This window comes from Talpa occidentalis, unplaced genomic scaffold (assembly GCF_014898055.3).
Source record: "Talpa occidentalis isolate TD23 unplaced genomic scaffold, MPIMG_talOcc4v2.1 talOcc4.12, whole genome shotgun sequence".
Taxonomy (NCBI): domain Eukaryota; kingdom Metazoa; phylum Chordata; class Mammalia; order Eulipotyphla; family Talpidae; genus Talpa; species Talpa occidentalis.
In genome coordinates, this window is record NW_023601212.1 from 46,060,747 (window position 1) to 46,075,077 (window position 14,331).

The 14,331-nt window shown below is 45.2% G+C and overlaps 1 protein-coding gene across 4 annotated transcripts in view; it reads left to right on the forward strand.

The window, feature by feature from the left end:
- Positions 1 to 1,687: 1,687 nt before the first annotated feature.
- NWD1 (NACHT and WD repeat domain containing 1) overlaps positions 1,688 to 14,331 on the forward strand; it is a 76,073-nt gene continuing 63,429 nt past the window's right edge. For 2 of the 4 annotated variants that reach the window (XM_037506101.2, XM_054693347.1), the window contains exon 1: positions 9,660 to 9,692. The gene's annotated coding sequence lies outside the window, so the exon portion shown is untranslated. Of the gene's footprint in view, positions 2,074 to 9,607; positions 9,719 to 14,331 lie in introns of those variants that run through there. The other 2 variants (XM_037506102.2, XM_037506103.2) reach the window with 2 other exon arrangements.

The following is a 14,331-nucleotide window of genomic DNA, read 5'->3' on the forward strand; positions in this document are numbered from 1 at the left end:
CACTGGGCATCATAGGTCAGTTTTAAACACCTTGCTTTTGAACCTAAAAGTAAAAGCAAGTGTTCTGAATAGCTTAAAGCAAGGAATAACATGATCAGATTGACATTTTTCAAAGCTCTTTCTGGTTTTTTTTTTTTTTTTTCTCCAACAGACTCAGGTTGGGGGAGGTGCAGGAGTTGGCAGATGGTGGCAGCAGAGGAGCCAGAAGCTGGGGGCTGGGGAAGTAATTGGGATATATTTTGGAGACAGAATCATCCACATGACCACCTTCTCCATTTTTCCATATTGCTGCCATGTCTCTGATGGTCTTATCAATTTACCACTTAATTTACTCTACCCATAGTCACTCTATCCACTTTAGGGGGGATGGTTTCTGACCTGACGTGGAGTCGAGTGGCATTGACAATATCCATGCCTGGGAGCAACATTCTGAATTGTTCCTCCTATGGCTAAGGATGCCTGCTAGTTGAAGTTTTTGTGTTTCCATGGAGACAATGTGTCTTCCTCACTGGTACTCCTACATCCAAGTAGGTGTGATGGGCAGCAAAGTTTTGCTAAATGACAAGTTGGCCAACATGGACCGAAAAGGGAAACTATCTTTCATAATCACCTTCACGGTGTTATAACCACAAGTGCAAAACACCCTCTGGTATGGGTTGAAGTGTGTTCTGCCCAGTTTAATATGTTGAAACCCTAATCTCCAGCACCTGACAATGTGATCTTATTTGGCTATTAGGGTCTTTAACAAGGTGATCAAGTTCAGATGAGGTCATTATTGGACTGTAGTGCAATTTGTGTCTTTATAAAAAGGGGAAAGTAGGACACCCAGCCCCACACACAGGCAAGACAAGCAATGTGACCTTCTGTGAGTCAAGGGGAGAGACCTCCGCAGAAGCCAATCCTGATGACACCTTGATCTTGGACTTCCAGTCTCCAGAACCACAAGAGAATCAATTTCTGTTGCTTATGCCACCCAATCTGTGCCACTTTATTATGGCAGCCCCAGCAAACTACTCCACCCATCAAACAAAATCCCGGGAGGAATCTCTTCCTAAACTGTAATTTGGACCAAAACCTCCATGAGCTGAGTGAATGGCAGGGCCCGTCTGTCTGTGTGGATGAGTAAGTCGGCAGTCACACAATTTTCCTTTCTGAATATCGTTGTCTGTTTCCTAAAGAGACACACTTCTCCCCAAACCTTATAAAGGCAAAGGTTTTTGATTGTGCATTTTTCAGATTAAAAAAATGTTAAAAATAATAGTCTGGTTGCTCAAACTGCATATAGAGAAGTGTATAAAGTAAAAGGTTGGGGAACAGAGAAGGAAAGAGAAATAGAGACAGGGCAGAGGCGTGCGCGGGCGCGGGCGCGCGCGCGCGCACACACACACACACACTCACTCTCACACACACACTCACTCACTCACACACACCCCTCCTCTCACCCCCCCCCTTCCCAGAGGTAACGAATATGACTATGAAGTCTCCTTTTGTTACCGGAACCAGCCGTCTCAGTGGCGGGAGCCGGCAGGACAGCGACGCCCTTTTGACCCTGCTGCTCCCCCACGAGCCTGTTGTGGCCGTTGCTCCTCGGAGCTCAGTAACGGCCGTTTGTATTGGGCCAATCAGGTGCGAGCTGTGAGCTGATAGGTGCCAAATGGCCCAATCAGACTTGTGGGTGACAGGGGGTTGGAAGGAGCTAAAAAATCCCCCAAAGGAAAGGAGGTGGTGACCCAGAGCCCTGACAGAAGAGGACAAAGACGAAGACCAGGGCCCCCAAAGGAGACACGACGCCAGCCCCTGAAGAAAAGAAGACGGCTCCAGCCTCGGAGGAAAGAGGAGAAGCAGCATCCAGCAGCTCCCTCGAGGCGGGAAGAGAAGCCGAAGGACTGTCACAGGCTGGGCCTCGGTCCTGCCCCCGAAGTTGCCTGAGAGGAGCCCCGAACACCCTGGGCCTGGTGCCTCAAAGAGCTGTTCGTTGCTGGTGTAGCCCAACCACTCACAAAGAGCTGTTAACACTGGGGGGGTCTCTGACGCCGCCTCTGCGCGACCCGGAGTGGTCATCAATACTGACCGGTAATGTCCAGCACTCCGGGTGACCGGTGGCGACCATCACAACCTGGGTGAGGTGGCCGCCACCTGTGGGTACAGCGAGCTCTTTGTTTCCCCCGTTTGTAAATAACCCCTGGTGGTTGTTCCTGGAGCCTGAGGTCTCTTGCTATTGTGCACGAGGGTGAGAACCCACAGACAGGGACCTGTCCCCTTATTGGACACAGGCCTTTGTCAGTCTGTAGCTCTTGGTTTTTGGCCTTTTGGCCATTTGGGGCTTTTTGGTGGCTCTGGTCTCAGAGGCTGGGCAGGCGGGCGGCGGTTCCAGCCAGCCAGCCTCCTGCCCTGTGGCCACCTTGGTGGCCCTCTCCGCCCCTGTTTCACTTTCATTACGCACGTAGAAACACACAGGCAGAAAAAAACTTTTACCTATTTTTACCAAACTAGAATCATAGCACATGCTCCCATTGTATTCTTCCTTTTGTCACGTAATAACTATAACACGGACGTCCTTTTCTGGCTACCCAGTTCATGCACTTTAATGAGATTCTACTGAGGGGTGGGCTGTAATTTATTTATCTAACTTCCTATGAAAGATGCATAGCTTGTTTCTAATTAATTTCCCATATAGTAATTGATAATGGGTTTTCAAATTCCATCTGCCGCTTCCTGGTGGGTGTATTAATTCTTCATTACTGTGGAATAAATGTCCCCCCACAACACAACTGTTTAAAACAATTAACACCTATTATCTCACAACTTTCTGCAGCAGAAATTTGGGAACTTTTGTGGGTGGTTTAAACTAGAGGTTTTTCACGAGGTTGCAATCAGATATCTGCCAAGGATGCAGTCGTGGAAAATTTACTGGGATTAGAGGCTCTGTGAAAGGGTTCTTGGGCCCAGTTCCTGAGTGTGTATGGAAGCTTCCCAACACCTAGAAGCAATTTGGGGATATCAGCAGGATGTGCTACATTTCCATTCAATTCTGACACAGTCTATCTGGAGACGGTATCAGAATCCACAGGGAAGGGACTCATCCTCCCAAGACCTCCCTCCATTTCAGAGGCTGACCTCAAGCCCTGGGCGTCACCTGTTTCCCAGCTACAGACTGGAGGTTCCCATGACCCCCTCTCCTCCGGTTCAGTGAACTTGCTAGGACACTCACACAACTCATAAAACTCATTTACTTACCGGATCACTGATTTATTACAAAGGATACAACACAGAAAAAGCCAGAGGGGAGAGATGCATAGGGCAAGATATAGGGGAAGGGTTTGGAGTTCCATGTCCTCTCTACATGTGGTATTCTCCCAAATAGCCACTTGTCCACCAAATCAGAAACTCTCTGAATCCCATCCTTTTGGAATTTTTTTTAAAGATTTATTTATTTATGCATACAAGAACTGGGGCACAGGCCAGAGGTGTGGGGGGTGAGAGGATTCACCAGAGACAGAGTGGGGAACAGAACAGGCAGATAGACTGAAATACACAGCTGAGGGGAGCAGCGGGCGAGACAGGAGAGGTCTGCCTCGCCATGTGGCTGGCTGGGGATCGAACTCATGCTGCAGTGGCTGCGGACTGCTTCATAGGTTGCGTCTTAATCCCTTGCGCCACCAAGAAGGCCCCCCTTTTGGAATTTTATACAGGCTTTATTACATAGACCTGATTGATTAAATCAATGGTCATTGAACTCAATCTCTAGCCCCCTTTTGCTCCCCTACCCTGGAGTCATGGAGGTGGGTTCTCTCGATGACCATCCTGTGTCCTTAGCTGCTTCCAAAAGTCATCTCACTCACATAACTATAGAGACACTTTTATCAGTCTCAGCACTTAGGAAATTTCAAGGATTTGGGGAATTGTGAATTGAGAAATGTGTGGTTACTGAGGACCAGGGCCTCAGTTTCCCCATCTGTAAACTGGGAATGATAAAGATGGCAACACCCAGAGAGAAATTGGAGCTGGGTTAGGACTCAGGAGAAGTGCTCACTTTGGGCAAGACACTTGAGGGTGCCAAAAAAAATGAGATCAAGATTAAATTTTCCCCTATTAAATCCATTTTTAAATCAAGGTGAAATTCACACAACATAAAATTAACTGTTTTAAAGTGTACAATTCAGGGGCATTCAGGACATTCACAATGTTGTGCAACCACCACCTCTGTCTAATATTAGAATGTTCCATCACCCTAAGACACCCCATCCCTCTGAGTAGTCACTCCGTGTTCCCTCCCAGCCCTTCCAAACCCATGACAACCTTTCATCTGCTTTCTGTCTACATTTGACTGTTCTGGACATTTGATATGAGTGGATCACACACAGTGTGTAGACTTTTATGGCTGGTCTGTCACTCAGGTTCATCTATGTAGCATATGTCAGTGCTTCACTCCTTTTCATTGATAAGGACATTCCACTGTGTGTGTGGACCACATTTGTTTATACATTCATCCATTGATTGATGTTTGGATTGTTTCCACCTTTTGGTTAGTGTGAATAATGTTGCAATGAACATATATGTATAAGGACTTGTTTGAACACCCGTTTTTAATTCTTTTGCATCTGTACTTAAGAGTAGAATTGCCTGACCATAAGGTAATTTTGTATTTAATTTTTCAATGAACTGTAAAGCTATTTTCCCTGGGGATTGTATAATTTCCCATTTCCACCAACAGTGTAAGATGGTGTCAACTCCTCCACATCTCACCAAATCTTCTTATTTCCTACTTTTTTGGATATAACTATCTCAGTGGGTATGAGGTGATATCTCATTGCTATTTCAACTGGCAGATACATAATATTTTAAAGAAATAGTTTTCAAAAAACCCCAAATCAATGCAAAAAACCCCATGAGCAAAATATCAACACCTCAATTAAAAATGGGATCCAACTCTATTTGCGTGTTCATCTCACTACCTCATTTAATTAAAAATAGTGATATTTCATTCATTGTAGATTTTTGGTATAGATTGATTTTAAAATATTGCATAGATATATTATTTGCCTTTTACCACAATAAAAGTGGAGAATTAATTAATTGATTAGGTAATTAAGGCAGCTTCAGAACCGCCAGAGTCCACTCTACCTGCCACCTGCCCTGGATTCTGGAGGCTTCTGCACATTCATGCAGCAGCCCCTACAATGCCCTCCAGGGGGCGCTGCTAGCCCACGCATGCTCAGCCATGGCACCTTCCCAAACAAGAGTTTGAATGGGTTTATTAACTTCTCCCAGCCAGTACTCCTCTTCTATAATGTGGGGATGACTAGGTTAGGTAGAGCAGGTATGGAATTCCCTGATGTAAGATTCAGTCCTTACTCAACACAATAGTCACAACTGTTCTCTAAGAGGTCAGATGGAAAACTATTTTGCATTTTTACTTTAGAGAAATCCCAACAGTCACAAAAGTAGGCAGAATGATATAAATGACCCCTGGTTCCAGTGCCAACCTCCATCAGCCTCTGATCAACCTCACTTCGTCCTCTTCTCCATCTGGGATTATGATGTTGAAGCAAATACCGGTCATCCTATCACTGTTACCATACTATAAGTGTTTTGTTATGCATCTTGCAAAGATAAAGACTCTTTTGGAAAGCCTAACCACAATACCACTTAAAAACTTTTGCCAAGAATTCGCTAATACCTGCAGAATCCAATGTAGTCAACAAGCAGGGTTTGGCTCTGTCACTTCCTTAACAAAGGGGAGATTGGGCAAATTGTTGAACTTTTATTTTAATCATCAGTAACCAGGATAGCAAACTGAAGCCCCCAGGTTGCTGGGAGAATTGAAGACAGTATGTATATTAGCACCTGAAACTTAAGTGTCCTCAAAACACAGTAATATGAGTATAATAACTTGAATATAGAGCAGTGGCTCTCAATAGGGAGAGGGGACATTTAGCAATGTCTAGGGACACTTGTTTGTCGTTATTGGGAGCAACTATGCTATTTGTATCTAGGGGGTGGCTGTCAGGTATCCTGCTCAATATCTCACAGTACACAGGATGCTGTCTCCCAACAAAGAGTCCTCTGGCCCCTGATGTCAGTAATGCCAACACTGAAAAAACTTGACAGTGGAGGCTAGATTCCTGTCTCTGCCACTTGGCAGGTGAACTTGACAGTAGTAATAATCATAATTAATCACAACCAGTGTTTCGTGGGTCTTTCACATGACCCAGGCGAGGTGCTAGGCTCACTATATAAATGCGTTTCATTTTCTCACCAACCTAGGAAGTTGTGGAGAGAACACAAGCCTGGCACGGTCAAGTGGCCCACACAAAGGGTCTCATCTCTGGGACAGAATTATCAAACCTGCCTCTCGGGGTTACTGTGCAGACTCCTGACAATGATGGCAGACTCAGCAGGAGCATCTGCTCCAGGAGGTACAGCCACGTGTTGCTTAATAGCACCCCAGTCAGCGACAGGCCACCTAGATGACATCGGCCCTGCACTTTACATCTTGCCGGGTGTGTCGCAGGCTGTACTGCCTAGGTTTGTGTAATTACATTTCATGACATTCAAAGGACACAATCGCCTAACAACGCATTTCTCAGAATGAGTCCCTGTCGTTAAGTGACGCAGGACCCATTTGCCAAACACACAATGGTTAACTGCCAGTCTGGCTAAGTGCCCAGCTAAGCTGGGGCCTGAGAGCCAAACAATTTCTTTCATTAGCCCAGTTGCTGGGAGAATGGGGCAGGGAGACTGTGAAGTTCTAAAGACAAAAGTTATTCAGATTGCTGGGGGTTGTATTCCGGGCAGCACTGGGCCCAGAAAACTCTCTCCTCCAACCTACTTGCAAGAGGATTTTAATTGACACTTCCATCACTACCAAGAGTGAGAGGGAGCTCAGAGTCGCCAGGAAACCCAGAAACAGATGCAGCAAGGGCCTCTGTGGAAATCCACTCTCAGGTGTCTGCACTGCTACACAGGAGTTAAGAAAAATGGACAGTTGGGGATGAGCCCACTGAAATCATCATTATTTGCTCAGTACCTGCTATGTGCCAGGCACACCAACCTTGGCAGATGAGGTGCTGACATTGGTAGAAGTCACATCCTTCAGGAAGAGACAAACAGCAAGGAAGCAAAGAAGAAACACATCAGCTGGGGGTGAGTACTCTACCGGGAAGCAAAATAGGGTGATGGCAAAGGAGTGACTTAGGAGGCCATTGAACAGCAGGATCACAGAACCAGACTCAGGGTAAGCTAAGTTCACCAGGGTGAGCTATGGTTTTTAAGATGATTTGTTATGAAAAGAAAGGACACAAGAATGGTCATTGGGTGCAGCAGGTGCAAAGGCCCTGAGGCTGAAATAAGCCAGCTGTTTTAGATCAAAGGTTCTCAACCAGGTGTGTCCACCCTGTTGGACATTGGCTGTGACTGGAGATATTTTGGGGGCCACAATGTAGAAGGATGGTGCTACTGCATCTAGTGGGTCGGAAGACAAGATACCCCTCAACCTCCTACAACAGACAGGATATCCCCACAGAGAATGACATGGCCTCAATTTTTAGTTGTGCTGAGATTGGAAGGGTCTTGACTAATTAATTGCATAGAAAGAAAACCTTTGTGAGTGTCCTATGACCCTCAGGAGGTGGTAACTAAGGGAACAGGACCATGCACTGGAGCAGGGTTGGGCCTAAGGCACCTACTGAGCACCCAGGGAAAGGGAGTAAGAAGCTGCAATTTCAGAGAGGCAAATTCAAGGCCAGGAGACTGGTGAGGAGGTTCTCGATTGAAAAGAAGGTCTCGATTGTCACTGAATCTGGAGCTAAGCCCTTAGTGAGGTGAGCCAGTTGCAGTTAAACCAGCATCTGGTGGATTGTGGGAAGGCAGCTGGAGGGTCTGGCTGGCTTTGGAGGTCCCTGGAGGAGAGGGGGCTGGACCAGCACTCGTTCTTTACCTCTGCCCCTCCAAACTAGTGAGACAATTCTACTCAGCCTTAGTTACCCCACCTGTAAAGTGGTGACAGTCAGCTTATGTTACAATATTCACAGGTCGGCGTAGAGAACGATGAGCTCAGCAGACTTGTGTTGTCCAAACCCTGTATATAAAAGGAGTCATCCTAGCCAGATCCTGGGACATCTCCTCTAAACCTTTGCAACATCCCAATAAGAAGTTTTTTGTTTCCTCGGGGCCCTTGAGAAATGCCATATAGTCTCTACTGACGGTACGACTTACAGTGGGCATCTCTGGGATGTCTGGAGCTGTGCTTATGTGACCAATGCCTTGTAAAAACCCTGGACACCAAAGCCTGGGAGCTCATCCCTTGCTGAAAGTACACCGTGCATGTCGCTGGGAGAGTTCAACGCTGTTCCTATGACTGTACTAGGATGGACACCTGGCAGCTCCCGCTAGTCTTTCCTGGATTCTGCCCCATGTTCCCCTTCCCTTGGCTTATTTCATTGTGTACCCTTTTTCTAATTGTTGTGGCTTCCTGAAAGAGACCCTTGCTTAACTATCCAATGACAAGCAGATCTGTTAATAATTTCCATAGAACCAGCATTTGGGGTAAATTACATTCAAAGTCTCCTTGCTGACCACTCTGTTTTAGCTGTAAAACATACCAAATGCAGGGCTGCAAAGAGACAGCAGGTGCCTCTCCCCTGTTTTGCTCTTATTTAGACTGAGAAACATTTTGGAATCTAAAAGACAACCTGGAATGCATTCTTCTGTTACCTATTAGCATTTAAAATGGAAACTATAGATTATGCTCAGTGAAATAAATCAGAAGGGAAAAGCAAAATATCAGATGGTTTCACTTATAGGAGAAATATAGGGAAACCAAGCAAAGCGTCAGAAAAAAGGCAAAACTTGCAGGCAAACTATAGATGGGGGACAGAAGAGAGGGAGGGAGAGGAGTCAAAATGGGGGAGGGGCAGAAGGGCATAAAGGACTATGGTGATGGTTCATGGAGTGACATGTTGGGAGATTTATGGGGATTACATCTGAGGGGAAAAATCAAATATTGTACAATATTGTACAAAAATGAACAACAATGTAAGAAAATGAAGAAGTTTAGAATTATAAAAAAGCAAAGTGGAAAATACAACAATAATAATGGTCCGTATTACTTGTATAAAAACTGATATAATGAAATGTCGCCTCCCAATCACGGCCTCCAAGTCCCTTGCCCAAAGGCAACCACTGCTAATCTGTGTCCTTTCACCACACTAAACTGTAACCTCAAGCAGAACAGCTTTTCTGAATTCTGTGATCCCTTTACCAAATCTTCTAAAAGGGGGGTAGTTCTGGGACCCCTGAACCTCAGGGTCTCTCCTGGGTAGACGGCAGGGAAGTTGAGGCAGAGAAGAAAAAGATGTGAGGAAACACAGGCTCTTGGGTAAAAGTGAACCACTGTTGATCCAGCACCCACCACACTCCGGGCCACTTTGCACACCGACTGCCAGATGTCTTGTTCATATTTTGTTCACTGCAAGTATATTGGTGTAAATTTGATTTTCAAGCACATCATGCATCCTTAGGTGTTGCCTCCAAGCAAGTACCTCGCTCCTCCACCCAGCCTGACCCTGAATGGTTCTTACTCCCATTTCACAGACAATGTGGCTGAGACCCAGGGAGAAGGGCCACTGGCTTGAATCGTCCAGGATGGTGGAGGAGGAGCTGGCATACCATCCAGGTCCATGGATGCCAAGGTACCCTTCCTTCTATTCCTCCTGAGGTGGGTAGTAGACTGGTCTCAGATCACTAGGGCATCTTCAACAAGGCCAAATCCTGAGGGTCTTTCCTTGGTCATACAACCCATGTTTCTGACGATGTTTTCTAACTTGGTTGAGATATAATTGGCACATAATATTGTGTACATGGAAGCTGACTTTCTACACTTAATATACAATGGTCCCCATTATCCGCGGTTTGGGTTCAGTTGCCTGCAGTCAACTACAGTCCCAAAATATTATGTATAATAAAATATTTTTGAGGCAAATAGACCACATTCACCCAACTTTCATTAAAGTATATTGTTATACTCATCCTATTTTATCAATCCTACTTGTTTTAATTTCTTACTGTGCCTAATTTATCTACTAAACTTTATCATAGATATGTATGGGCTGGGAAATAGTGTTTGTGTATATATATATATATATATATATATATATATACACACATATATCTATACATATACATATACACATATATATAGCAGTAGGATTTCAAACATCCACTGGGGATCTTGGAACAGACCACTGCAGATAAAGTGGGAGGGACTACTATATTGCAAAATGGTTATCTCCATAGCATTAGTGAACACCTCCATCAGATCTACTCTCTTGGGGCTTTCTTGGTGACCTAGGGGATAAGTCTCAGTGCTATCACTGCTACAGCATGAGTTTGATCCCTGGCCAGAGAGCTAACCCACATATGGCATAACAGACCTTTCCAGTCTTGCCCACTGCTCTCCTTAGCAGTGTTTCAGTAAATACACCTGTCTCTGGTGAATCCTCTCATCCCTCTCACCTCTGACCTACACACCGGTTCCTCTATGCAGAAATAAATAAAATTTTAAAAAAAGATCACTCTCCTAACTTCCAAGTAGACAATACACAGTGTTGTGAACTATAATCACCATTCTGTGTATCAGATCCCAGAACTTACTGGATTTATAACCGGAAGGTTGTGCTCTTTGACCAAAATTTCCCCTAGGCCCTGCCAATCATGGTTCTACTCTGTGTTTTTACTTCTTTAGATTTCACATAGAAGTGAGATCTGACAATATTTGTCTTTCTTTCTCTGACTTATTTCACTTAGATAATGCCCTCAGGTTTCATCCACACTGTCCCAAGTGGTGTTCCTGATTATTTCAAGCTGCATGTCTGGATTTGATGTGGGGAGGACCTTAACTGCTCCTTGGAAATTTGTTAATCTCCCTTCTTTTCAAAGAGAGAGGTAACCTCAGTCTCTACACCTCTTGCAGGCAGGAGGAGACCTGACTAGAATAAATTTAAATGTTTATTGCAGCACTAGTTATAATAGGTAAGACTTGGAAACAACCCAAATACCCAAAAAGTAAGATGAGTGGATCAAAAAGATATGGTACATATACACAATGTAATACTATTCAGCAAAAAAATAAAAGAGAGATAATTGAATGCCATTCGCTGCAACATGGATGGAGCTAGAAGGGATTGTGTTCAGTGAAATAAGTCAAAAGGAAAAAGAAAAATATCGGATGGTTTCACTTATAGGAAGAATGTAGGGGAACCAAATAAGGGATCAGGAAAAAAATAATAACATTCTAGAAATAAACAAGACAAAACTAAACAAAAATAATCAGATAAATATAAATCAGAGACACTCTGCAGGGGAGGAGGAGAGAGAGGGATCTAAAGGAGAGTGGGAGGAGCACAAGGGACTAAAGTGATGGTGCACGGGTGAATTGGTGGTGGAAATTTTATGGGGACTACACCTGATGTAAAATATATACAAATAAAGAAATTAAGTATAAAAAAAGACAAAACTGGGTTCTCAAAAATAAAACTGGTTTCTCTGACATTTGGGGCTGTTCTGTCCCTGGGCATCACACATTCCATGTAGCTCCCCCTCCCCCAGTCCTGACAACCAAAAGTGTCCCCAGACATTGTCAACTATCCCCTGGGGAACAAAGTGCCCCTATGAGAACTGCTGGTGTAAATAGGACACTGGGGGCCTGGACCCCATAGGGTGAGGTGGGGGTCCCACTTAGTGTTCATTCTTCTGGCCTACTCTGCCAGTCTGGGCATGGCTTCTAGCATCCCACAGCCTCTCTCTGCACACCTGGGCCCAGCTCAACTTTCATGGAGCCCCAGGGGACCCAGGTGTTGGAGAACCTGGCTGGTCCCCGGGCCCCAATGCAAGCACCAGGAAACCGCAGTTGCTGTGGCGACCGCTGAGCTCTCAGGGCAAGGACCTGGTTGGTTGAGGGGCAAAAGCCTGCTGTGCCCAGAGGAGCCAACATCGAGGAGGTGCTGTGGCTGGGAGGCCACTGTCCAATTTCCTCCCATTAGCATTTGCAGATCTAGCAGAGTAGTGGGGATCAGTAGGTTCAGCTCCCCAAGGGTGCTGGAGGTGCCTGGGGCTGTGGGTTGCTGAGAGGGCCTCAGAAGGGAAGATGGGATCTTCACTCCAGATGGCCCTGCTCTGCTATCCTCCCCGGGAGGCCACCTGGCCGCTGGTGTGAGGTGTCTGAAGCCCAGATCCTTTCCCTGGGAAGGATCAGTCAGGGGGTTGGACAGCATGAACCTGGGCCCCCTCAGCCCGGGCACCCGCCGCCGGCTTCTCCAGGGTCAGGCAGGCCCCCTCCCAGCGGCTCGGTCCAGTGGTGTGGCCATCTTCATCAGCTCCACGGTGTCGGGTAAGGGACAGGGCAGGGCTGGGGCCTTACAGGCACGCAGACACTCTCAGGGTGCCAGGGCAATGGGGTGATCTGGATGTGAGTGCAGCCTGGCCGGTGAAGGGGTATCCCAGACCCTCTGTTTCTTTTTCCATAAACCTGGCTAAGAGCCTGATTTGATAGAGTCGCTGTGAGTGGCAAATGATACTGCAATGAATATTTATGATGAATATACTTTGCCCTAGGCTTAAAAAGTATCTTCCCACCTGAATGGGATACTACTCACCTCCCCAATTTTATCTTGTATTACCTTCTTTCTACCCACATGTTGCAGATCTTGGAACCCATGAATCCCCAGGCCTCATAAACTATAGTTATTTAGCTTGTACGTTTGTGTAATGCTTGGCTCCTCTGACCAGGTTGAAAGTTCTATGAGGGCAAAGACTACCTAGGGTGGTATGCTGACAAATATTTAATAAAATTAATTTTTTAAGTTAAAATTTTTAAATTAAAATTGGAAAAAATTATTTAATTAAAAAATTAATTCTCAAAAACTTGATAAAACAGGGGCCTCCCTGGTGGCGCAGGCGGTTGAGCACCGCACTGTGAAGCTGTCCACAGCCTCTGCAGCGTGGGTTTGATCCCGGCCAGCCAGTGAGAATCCCACATGATATGGCAGACCTCTCCTGTCTCGCCCACTGCTCCCCTCAGCAGTGTATTTCTTCAGTCTGCCTGTTCTGTTCCCCACTCTGTCTCTGGTGAATCCTCTCACCCTCCTGCGCATCTGGCCTGCACTCCGGTTCTTGTATAAATAAATAAATCTTAAAAAAAAAAAACTTGATAAAACATCTGAACACTTCATTGTACTGTCTGCCTATTTCCATGGTCATGGTTAATTTTGACTTGTGAGTGTGACTTCATTGATGGGGGAATTGGACAAAGATGTGGGGTAGGCCATTCTCTAACACTTCTCTGATACAAAATCAATAGTTGTAACCAAGCTCAAGAGCAGAGTTCAAGGTCAAATGCAGCAAAATAATTAGGAAGTGATGACTTGTGAGTATTGGTGATCTCTACTTTTACTAAATAATGTGTTCTATTGTAAGTTCAGCTCATTTAATTTTTTTATAGTGACTGTGTGAACAATGGACTCACAAATTTCTTGAAGATTTAGCAATTGGCTCTCCCAGTTGCTAGCAGAGGCTGCCTGGTAAGGTAGTGGCCATGCACATCTCGCTTGCCATTGTACTCCTAGTGGTTGGCAACAGTCTGGGCATAAAATAACTTCCTGATATATATTTTGTGGACAAATGTGAACAACCTGTGGAATTTATAAGACATGCAAGGCACAGGAAGGGGAAGGAGACAGACCAAAGGATGGTATTCTCGTCACTCCAGTGCCAGGACCTGGGCAGCGTCTTTACACCAGCGGCATGGAGAGCCCTTTCATACCAGACTGACACCCCCGGACCGTGTGGAGAAAACAAAAGTTTCTTCAACACCTGTGTGGCACTCGGTGCTTTTATTCATAAGATTCAGTGGTTTAACCAACATTTATTGGGCTCCTGAGTTAAGCACGGAGCAATCAGTGATAACTAAGATGGGCAGCTGTTCTTGACTTGGGGATCTTGCAGTTCTGCAAAACCAAGGAGTCACTCCCATTTTACAGCAGGGAAAACTGAGACCACAGAGTGAAGTCAGTGGTAGAGAGGGTCTTAGAATGCAGGTTTGCCCTGAATAAGGCTGTCAGATTTAGTAAAACCTCGAAATCCCAAATAACAAAACTAGGACATCCAGTTAAATTTACTTTTGTGGTAAGTAATAAACAATCCTTTAGTGTAAATAATTGCAAATATTATATGGAACAGTACCTATTTATGCTTCAAATAATTTGTTTTTTTATCTGAAATGCATGTTTAGCTGGGTTTATCAGATATGCAAATGTACCCAAATATTGTATGGAA